The sequence below is a fragment of the Prionailurus bengalensis genome, chromosome A1 (genome assembly GCF_016509475.1).
Source record: "Prionailurus bengalensis isolate Pbe53 chromosome A1, Fcat_Pben_1.1_paternal_pri, whole genome shotgun sequence".
Taxonomy (NCBI): Eukaryota; Metazoa; Chordata; class Mammalia; order Carnivora; family Felidae; genus Prionailurus; species Prionailurus bengalensis.
The window spans coordinates 240,018,748-240,029,119 of record NC_057343.1 but is presented as its reverse complement, the minus strand read 5'-3'; the positions used below and the strand labels follow the sequence as shown (position 1 = coordinate 240,029,119).

The 10,372-nt window shown below is 54.9% G+C and overlaps 1 long non-coding RNA gene across 1 annotated transcript; it reads right to left on the bottom strand.

Annotated features, from left to right (window-relative positions):
* Positions 1-162: 162 nt before the first annotated feature.
* LOC122495740 lies at positions 163-1,846 on the bottom strand. The gene is made up of 2 exons (XR_006300552.1): positions 1,297-1,846; positions 163-995 (listed from the first exon to the last, which is right to left on the bottom strand). It is a non-coding gene; the product is annotated as an uncharacterized LOC122495740 (long non-coding RNA).
* Between the last annotated feature and the right edge of the window lie 8,526 nt (positions 1,847-10,372).

The window sequence follows — 10,372 nt, the reverse complement described above, 5'->3', positions numbered from 1 at the left end:
AGATTTCACCTGAACCCAGGTGCCACCGCGTGTCCAAGTTTGACTCCCTAAGAAGCAGACAAACCTCTGGGTCTCAGGAGGCTGACGGGGACGACGTGCCCGAGCTTGGCAAACACTGGATGGCCAAACAAATGTTAACCTTTAATAATGTAAGAAGCTGAGTCGGGAAATTGCTCTTATTCCTGGCTGTAGCATTTATACAGGCCTCCCCTCTGGGCCCCGAGGGGGCAGAGGGTTTGCATAGTTACTGGGCTCGCTGGGCAGTCTGCCCTTCTGCGGAATACTCGGATTACGTGCTGCTGTTCTAGAATTCTGCGGAGGGAGCACTGGAATCTCCAAGGCTGTTTGAGAACTGCTCATTTCGGCCACTGGAGGGTTGGCCCTGCTGGGGGAAATTTGTTCTTTTCCAAAAACGAAGTTACTCTGGTTCATCTGGAGAGACTTCAGAAAACATATTTAAAAAGGAAAAAGGAGGCTGGGAGAAAGTGAGGCAGAAGACTACCGGTGTGATCAATACCGTGTTGACGGTGAGGAAACGCCCCCCGGCTTGACTGGAAATCACTCCTCTCCAGGATACTCCCCCCGGCCGTACGTGTGTGGTTAACCTGTGTTGAGAAGTGGGTGGTCTTAAGTCACTGCGCCGTACACACGAACAGTGTTCCAAGGAGAAAGTTGTGCTGTTGGCTTAAGATAAAGTACGACGGTCTCGTGCGGGGCCTTCTGGGAGGCAGCCTGTGGGCGTCGCGGCTCCCCCCTCCAGGTTTCCAAACAGAGTGGCGTCTGTGCCAGGAGCCCAGAATGCCGCCGTGCTGTCCGTTCGGTGCATGAGTTGCAGGGCCCCCCGGCCCGTGCACGGGGGGCGCAGCACGTGCGAGAGAGGCTGACGTCAGGAGACGGCTGACAACGTGTGCAGGGAGCTGGGGGAGGAGCTGCAGGGTGTCCGTAGGCCGTCTGTCCCCGGTCTACGAGGGATTCCAGAAAGTGACGAGGGTGGTCTGAGCAAAGGGAGGAAAAGGCCGTTCTGTAAGCGCCAGCCCTGCTGGCCTGACCTGAGCCCTGGGGGGGGAGGGGGAAGGGTCAGTCCGTGGTTCCCCAGCAGGCAGCGAGTTGCTCCACTCGCTCGTGGGCTGCCACGGGGCCGAGGGTCTGGGGGGCTGGCGTGGGCAGGCCGCCCCGGCAGGGGAGCCAGCTCTGGGTGGCAGTGCGGGGAGGGGCTTGCAGGGGGACGGGGCGGGGGGGGCTTCTGGGGGGCATGCTGGCCAGGCGCCCTCCCCCACCGGGTGCCCTCCCCCTTACCTCCCAGGCAAATATGCATCAACTCCCGACAGGTGTCAGCCCGTTAGGCCACGGCCAACACGAACACAGCGCAAGGCAGCGTCTTCGTGGAGGCTGTCCGTGAAGGCAGCACAAGAGAGAAATGGGGTCCGAGAGACGGGCCGGCGCGATCCCAGCCCTGCTGGTCCCTGCTCCCGGGAAGGGCCTTCCGTGCCGCGCCCTCCAAGCTGCTGTGATGCCAGCCTCTGCCTCAGCCTGCGTGCCCCCGACTCTGACCCTCCTGGAGAAATGCCAGCTGTGAGTCCCTGGTGCCAGGCAAGGCCACATCCCCAGGGTCCGGGACAGGACGTGGCATCCTTGGCCATCCTTGGCCTCGATGCTCAGCGTGACAGAGAACACAGCTGTTAAAAGGCTGTGGCTCCGGGTGCTGGTCCTGGTGCCCTGACGGATGATCTCTCGGACCCGGCTGACCCTCGGCCAGAGCCAGCACGCAGAGCCTGGGGTGGCACGTGCACAGAGCCCGCTGTCCTCTCTCCGCCCTGTGGGCGTGACCAGCGCTGCTGTCACCATGCGGACCGGTGCCACCAGCCCCATGGGCACCGCGCTGCTTCCCCCCCCCCCCCCCCCCCCCCCGCCCTCCGGCACCCGAGCCCCAACCGCCGGCCGGCTCTGCAGCCAAACTGTCGTTTTGAGGATTAGATGTAAATGGAGACTGACTTTCTACTCAGCGCCATTCTTGTGGGGGCAGCGCGGTCCTGTGCCGGGGACGCACGTTAACGTGACCGCGTGCCTCTGGAAGGACATCTGGGACCCTCTGCCTCAGAGCTGTTGCAGATAGAGCTGCTGTCCGTGTTCGCAGACGGGGTTTTGTGCCTGATCACGTAGCTCGTCGTCTTCCTGGATGAAGGTCCGGGGGGGCCGTGTCGGGTCCCACCGTCCACTGTGTTTGCAGGGCTGAGTGTTCCCAGCGGCACCGGCCCCCAGAGGGCTCCGCTGCTGTGGCTTCTCGCCAGCACTCGCTGCCCTCACCGTTTCTTCTGGGGGCCTCTCCGAGGTGGTGTGGACTGTCCGCAGGCCACCAGGGAGGCACGGGGGCGCCTGGGCGTGGGCAGCTGCGACTCCGGGACCCCGCGGGCAGGGAACGCGGCTCAGGGAGCACAGGGGAGGAGTCACGGGAGGAGCACCGTCCAAACCACACGGGCTGAAGGGAGGGGCGCAGAGGGCAGGGTTGGGGACCTGGGGCTCGGCGGTGTTTTCCGGAAGCAAAGTGGGTGGTGTAGCGGGACCTCCGTGTGGCACCCCAGGGACCCAAAGCCGCCACATGTCCCCACTGGGAAGAGGGTTCTTTTGTCTGAGGCAAACCGCCCTCGGAGACTGTCACTGTCTTCCCACGAATCTAACACAGGCTCGCTGTGGGGGTTCTCACCCGAGCCGGCCTTGTGTGCGATGACGTCTCTGAATAAACAACGCGGAAACAGCACACTGAAGCCAATGGCAGATGGGTCACACGTCACACTCGTGTCCCAGGCAAGGGGGAGATGGAAGGAATAGTGTCCGACTCACTTGGGGTGCACCTTTCTACGAGTGGGTTCTCAGAGGTGTCGACCGAGCCAGCCGGGAGTGGGCGCCGTGTCGGCGGGAAGGGGACCCCTTCCGGGCTGCTGCACGGCTTCACCGCGGTGGCAGCCGCCTGGCTGCGGCCGAGCTGTTTAGACCGGCGGAGCCCGGCCTTGCCAGATCCGGGAGCCCCCCTAAGTCCCCCCCCATCAGGGCTGCTCTTCCGTGCGCTCCCATCTCTGCGTCTCTGCGTCCCCACCCCCAGCTGCACCCGAGTGCTTCTCAGCAACAGGTGTCTGAGACAACACCCCCCATCAGCCTCCCCAGAGTAAAGAAATTCACGCCGACATCAAGACAGCTTAAGTCACAAACAAGTGGATTTGAAATCGTAACAAACCAACACGTGACGGGGACGGAGCAGAGGACACGGGCCGCGTGCCTGGCAGCGTGGAGCACCCACGTGGGCAGCAGCGGCCGCCCGGCCAGCCCTGCCGGTTTCCAGTCGCCCAGGTGGCGGGTGGCCCCAGGAACCTCGGTGTCTGTCCGTCTCCCAGCTTCTCTGGATCCAGGGAGCCCCTGGTTCCTGCTGCTACTCTTACCCCGACCTGGGGCTGAGAGCGGCCCCCGTTTTATTTTCCGTGCCCCGTTCTGCAGGACAGGTCCCTGTGAGCAGAGTAAAAAGGTGTCTGCTTGGCGCCCGCGTCGCCCAGGCCCATGGTTGCTGCCCTTACTGGTGAGCAGGAGCCGCAGAGGGACAACGGGCCTTGTTGGCAGCTTTTCGCACATTCGCTGCTGTCTCTGAGCAGCCTGGGAAGCGGGTGCTCGAGCATCGTCCTTTCCTACAGGTTCAGGGGCGGCGGCTTCCCCAAATCCCCCATCACTCGGGGCGGAGCCAGACACAGACCCAGCTTCTCCGAGTGCAGGGCCCGTGTCCGCAGCGCGCGCGGCTGGTGCGGGGCAGCGAGCTGGGGCGGGGGCCTCGGGAAACGCGGCCCCTGGGGCCGGGAGGCCGGGTGGCAGCTCCCCGGGAGAAGGGCCGTGCTTCCCGTCCCCTTAGCGGAAGACGCCGCTCGCCCCCTCCCCTGGCTGCTCTGCGACGTTAATCCACCCTGACCTGCTTCCACCGCTTTGTGTACTCTCTCTCCCGCCCTCAACCGCCCGAGGAAAACCAATAAAAAGCACTTAGGGCTAAAATCCCTCCGAGTGCAGGTATCTGGTTCTCGTATCTTGGCAAACAGCTCAGTTCCTGTTGTGTGCCCAGCTCTGGATTTCCGCACTCTTAAAACTTATTTGTCGAAATTTAAGAAAATGGTAAGATAAAATTACCCACTTGGAGGCTGGAAGGTGGAATTTACTTACAGAATCATGTCCTTAATCTCTCAGGTTGCGAACAGCACGCGCCCCCCGCCCCCGTCGGCCGCATCCCGGCTCCCTGGCGGGCAAGGCCCAGCGACAAGGCTGACTTCCTGGACACTCAGGAAGGGGCAAACCAGTGACTGGCCGCTGGTTGCCGTCGGCACGAGGTGGGGAACGACAGGGAGCAGGGAAGGAGGTGAGGGCAGCAGACCCGGGCGTCTGCCTGTTCCCCGAGAACTCCCGTGGTCACAAGGGGCACGGCTCTGCCGCCGTGAAGGATAACGATCAGAGCCACTGGTCCAGACGTCCTCGACTCCCCTGCTTCACCTCCTACTTGGTCGGCTGCAACAGGCTTCCTATCTCGCTCACCAACCCTCCCCCCCACCGCCCCCCCCAGCCCCGCGGCATCCAGAACAACTTCGAAGAGCAGATAAGAACACGGCACGTCTGGTTGTCCTTGTTAACATCTGCCCGTGGCTCCAGGGATAGAGTCTACACTTTTTACTGTAATTTTCAGAAATCTACCTTATCTGGTCTCTCCACCTGTGTGACTCAAGGCCCCGGGAAGACCCACACGTCACATGTCCACAGAGACCCTGGCTCCCAGCAGATGTGGACGGCCACGCTCCAGCTCCTCCTGGAAGGAGTCTTCAACGTTTTGGGTTTCAGGATTCCTGCCGTCAGCCACATGTGAACACACAATCAAAACCCTCCAAGCGCACGACAAAGCATGGCTGAGGGTGAGCAGGGTCAAACAACAAAGCAGCAGAACAAGATACGCAAATTCTGCAGCTGTTGGGAAGGGTCCATATTGTAGCGGGACTTGTTTTCTGCATCTGGGAATGACAGCAGAAGGTACGGCGTGAGTACAGGGCCAGCCCCTGAAATCAGACCAGGCGGCCTGAAGGGAGTCAAATAGAACGTCTGGAATTATATGCGTTAGCAAATAATACAAGATTAAATAGGGAGAATCAGGTACCAAAGGAGAGAGACTTAGCAACGTGGAAAACAGGACTGAAAGACACACAGAGAGCAGGAGGCTGGACACAGGAAACAACCGATTAAGAGGTCAGAACAGACCACAGTCCTGGAAGGAGAGAACAGGAAGAGGGGAGAGGCGCTCTCGGGGAGACAGTGGCTGGGATTTCTCTATTGTTGAAGGAAGACATGAATACTCTGCCAGGATGGACAGAGGAACACGGCGTGACTGCAGGCTGATGAGGACCCACCGACAGTGTGGGGGTGGGCACCCGGGGAACACGTGGCCTTTAAAGAGATGAGGGGCATTAGGACCTTTTCATCTGAACCAACCTTGAAGGATTTTGCCAGCAGCCAACTTTCTGAAGAATGGACTTCGAGAGGGAGGCCCTTGATGACGGAAGGCAATGTGAGCAGGGATGCGGACGCACGAGTGTGACGCGGGACGGGAGTGGTGGCGGGTGCAGTGGTTGGTTGGAGTCACGTGTTCGGCAGGCACCGTCCATAGTCTTCTTTTCCGGCAACGTCTTTGACACGAGGGTGCGGCCAATTGGGAGGCGCTCCATTCTCTTCAGTTTTCTGGAAGACTCTGTGTGGCGTTATTATTTCTTCCCTCAGCGTTCAGTGGAATCCACCCACGAAGCCATCTTGTCCTTCCGTCGTGGGAAGATTTTCACTACAAATCAACGTTTTAAATAAATGGAGGGCTACCCAGGTTACCTGTTCTTCCTGCATGAACTTTGGTGGTTTGTGTGTCTCGAGGGGTCTGTGCATCTGTCCGGATCGTTGGCCATATTGGAATAAAGTTGTCCATCCTGTTACTGTTCTGTAAACACGTGTGGCCTCTGTAGTGAGGTCATCTCCCTCACACGTGATATCAAAATGCGTGCTTTCCTTTCTCCTGCTTGGCCTGGCTACAGGTTTATTAGCTGTATCATCTTCTCCAAGAACAAGGCTTGAGTTTGTTAACTTTTGGAATTACTTTTTCTGTTTCATTGATGTTTATTGTATTTTTTGACTTACTTTGGCTTTAATTTGCTTTTTTGGTGTCTTTAAAATTTTTTTTTTTAATGTTTATTTATTTTTGAGAAGGAGAGAGACAGAGCATGAGCAGGGGAGGGGCAGAGAGACAGGGAGACACAGAACCCAAAGCAGACTCCAGGCTCCGAGCTGTCAGCACAGAGCCCGATGCGGGGCTCAAACTCATGAACTGTGAGATCACGAGCTGAGCCGAAGTTGGGCGCTCAACCGAGCCACCCAGGCACCCCATGCTTTCTTAGTTTTTCAAGGTGGAAGTTGAGAACACTGAAACCTTTTCTCTGTTCTAGGTTTTTAGCACAAGGTGTGTCCCTTTACACGCAGCTTCAGCTGGACTTTGACCTCACTATCAAAATATAACAACCTTTACCTTCATTCAGTTCAAAATACCTTCCAATTTCCCTTTTGAGTTCTTCCTTGATCCACGGGTTATCTCAGAGTGTGATATTTAATTTCCAGATATCTGGAGGTTTCCCTGAGGTCTGTTTCTGGCCTCTAACATAACAGAATGTGTCTGAGTAGAACCATTTACACTTCTTTGGGCTTGTTTCGTGGCTCGGAACAGTCTTTCTTGGTAACTGTCCTGTGTGCTCCTGAGGAGAGTGTGTGTTCTGGTGCCGGGTGGTGCGTCTCTGTGGGTCACGCAGGTCGACTGCTCCGTGTTCTTGCGTATCTGCTGTGTGCCTGCTGCATCGGCCCATCAATCACCGAGAGACACTGAAGTCGCCCACGTCTCCCTGCAGTTCTGACAACTGTTGCTTCATATATTTTGAAGCTCTGTTATTGGGCACATAAACGTTCAGGATTATCTTGTCCTCTTGATGAACTTATTATACCTTTATTTTGATGCAAAGACTTCATTTTCTGGTAATATTCTTCCTCTAAAATCTACTTTCCTGATGTTAATACAGTCACCCCAGCTTCCCTTCTGTGAGTGTTAACATCGTGGGTCTTCTCTCAGTGTTCTATTTTGAACCCGTCTGTGTCCTTGTATTTCCGAGGGGTGGCTTGCTTATATGCAGCACACAACTGGGCCTTACTTCTTCATGCAGTCTGGCAGTCTCTGCCTTTTAACTGGGGTGTTTGCACCATTTACATTTATTGTGAGCATTGCTGTGACAGGTTGAAATCTGCACTGCTGTTGGCTTTTCTGTTTGTCCCGTCTGTTCTTCGTTCCTCTGTTCATATTTTTGTGCCTTCTCTTGCATCGAGTACTTTTCAATGATGATTTTATCTCCTTTTTTGGCTTAAGAGCAGTAACTGTATATTTGAGAGGCTGCTGTCGGGTTTATAGAACGTGTTTAACTTCTCTTCATCTACCCGAGAACATATCAGTCCTCACATCCAGCGTGAGACCTCAGGAGTGTCCGTGCACAGCCCTCCTTGCACCTGTGCGACTGTTGCAGACATGTTACTTCCACGTGTGAGGAACTCCACAGAACATTGTCTGTATGTCAGTTTCAAGTGGCCTGTTATCTTTTAAAACAACTTAAGCAGGGGCGCCTGGGTGGCGCAGTCGGTTAAGCGTCCGACCTCAGCCAGGTCACGATCTCGCGGTCCGTGAGTTCGAGCCCCGCGTCGGGCTCTGGGCTGATGGCTCGGAGCCTGGAGCCTGTTTCCGATTCTGTGTCTCCCTCTCTCTCTGCCCCTCCCCCGTTCATGCTCTGTCTCTCTCTGTCCCAAAAATAAATAAACGTTGAAAAAAAAATTAAAAAAAAATAAAACAACTTAAGCAGTAAGAAAACAAGTGCCTATATTTGCCCAAAATAGTTACTATTTCTCAGGTCAGAGTTCCATCTGCTGCTGGAAGGACTCCTCTGAGCACTTAAAAAAATTTGTTTAATGTTTACTTATTTTTGAGAGAGACAGAGCAAGAGCAGGGGAGGGGCAGAGAGAGAGAGAGGGAGACACAGAATCCGAAGCAGGCTCCGGGCTCTGAGCTGTCCGCACAGAACCCGACGCGGGGCTCGAACCCACAAACTGCAAGATCATGACCTGAGCCAGTCAGACGCTTAACCGACTGAGCCACCCAGGTGCCCCTGAACACTTCTTATAGAACAGATTTGCTGTTCCAGCTTCTGTCTGTAAAATCCCTTAATTTTTAAATATATTTTTAAATAAATATATTTTTATATTTACTTATATTGGGTAAAGAATTCAGTTAGGCTTTTTTCCCTTTCAGTATTTTAAAAATATCTTTTAACTTGAATTGTTTCTGGTGAGAAATCTCCTGTATTGTTTGCTGTTCCTCTGGATATCATGCATGTTGTTTCTCTGGCACAGTTTTTAGTTTTCTTCCTGTTTCTTTTGCTTGGTTTTTGGTAAGCTTGTTGAATCTTTTAATCAAATCTGACAGGTTGTCAGATGTCATTTATTCAAATGTCTCCCCAGCTCCTGTTCCCTTGCTGGGGGGAGGTCTGCTTACACACAGCAGCCCCCAAGGTGCCCCCACAGTTTACGGATGCTGTTCTCTTGTCTTTCCTCACTCTTTTGTTTCATTCACACAGTTGCTGTCTTAAAACTCATTAATCTCTTCTTGTGCAAGACCTCATCTTCCAGCGATCCTGCCCAATGTATTTTCCTGTTTCCACTTAAATGCTTTAATCTCCCAGCTAGCTACTTGGACATGTAGAATCTGTTTAACAACTGCTTCAATAACCTTGTCTCCGTATCTGCTTCAGCTACAGTTGACCAACTTTTCTCCTTGTGGATTCATTTTCTTGCTTCTTTGTAGATCTGTAATTTGGATGCAGACATTGTGAATTTCACCTTGTTGGATGAAGGGTATTTTTAAGCTTTTTACTGGGAAACACTAAGTCCTCGGAAACAGCTTGATCCATTTAGATGTTGTCTTTAAACTTTGTTGGTGGGACAGAAGCAGTGCTTAGTTTGCGATTAAGTTTCCCCCCAAGTACTGAGGCTGGACCCCTGCAAGTGCTCCTGACTCGTGAGGCTGCTGCTCTGGCTGATTCAACTGCAGTTCGTGTGCGAGCTGCACGGATCATTCCTTCAGATCCTGGCCAGTGGCTGTCGTTTCCTGACATACACACACGAGCAGGGGGCCCCGTGCAGCCCCCTCCCATCCAGCACCGGTGCTGAGCACCCTGGTCGCCTCGGCCCCCGAGACTCCCAGCCCCATCTCTCGCAGGGGGACCTGGGGCCCCGGCACACCCCCCGCCCTCCGTGTCTGATGTCCAGGTTTTCAGGACAGTCACCTCACATATTTTGTCCCACTGTCGTCCTTTTGGATGGGACCCTGCTGCCTCTCCCTGTCCAGAAGTAGAAACTCCCAAAACACAATTTTAATGTCTTGTTTGAGAAAAAGAGAGGCTGAAAATTAGTGAGCCAATTAACCATCTCCAAAAGTAGGGAAGAGGGTATCGAATAAACGTACAGAGAAACCCGTAATAAAGACCTGAGCAGAAATCTGTGAAGGAGAAAACAAAATATAAAGAACAAGCAAAGCTAAGCTTTTACTCTTTCTGGAAAAACCCATAACAATAAAACTGACAAAGGCAGATTAATTAAGAAAAAAATACAAATGCTTTTGTCAGAAGGTGTTAGGGTCGTGGTGGCATCCTGACCTCCAAGGCCACGAGTGTGACCTTGTTTGGAAACGGGGTCTTTGCAGGCGGCCGGGCCCAGGTGAGGTCTTCATGGTGGGCCTTGACCTGACGTGACTGCGTCCTCATCAAACTGGGAAACCTGGAGACACACACTCAGGGAGAACGTCGCGTGGGGAGGACGGTGGCCGTCTCTCGGCCCAGGAGAGAGGTGGGAACAGACTGTCCCTCTGCTTCAGAAGGAGCCGGCCCTGCGGCCTCAGCATCCGAGCCTCCGTCTCCAGGATGGAGCAAATGCCGTTTAGGCTGACAGTTTTCTAGAAGGACCCCCCCCCCCCCACCGCCGGCTCCACCGCCAGCTGCGGGGTCTGAGGGCCGCCCGTGTGACTCCCGCGGCACACCTGCCCGCTTAGTCATCCAGCGGCTCACCACCCAGTCTGTGGGGACACGACCACCCAGGGGCGGAGGGCAGACACGGCCCCACAGGCTAGAAGCACAAGAGGGTGTTATGAGCAACTTAGGCCAGATGGACAAATTCTTTAGACAGACGGAACAGAACTTCCAGAGGAGCATGCCCGTGTGGGACTCTCACCACAGCAGAGACG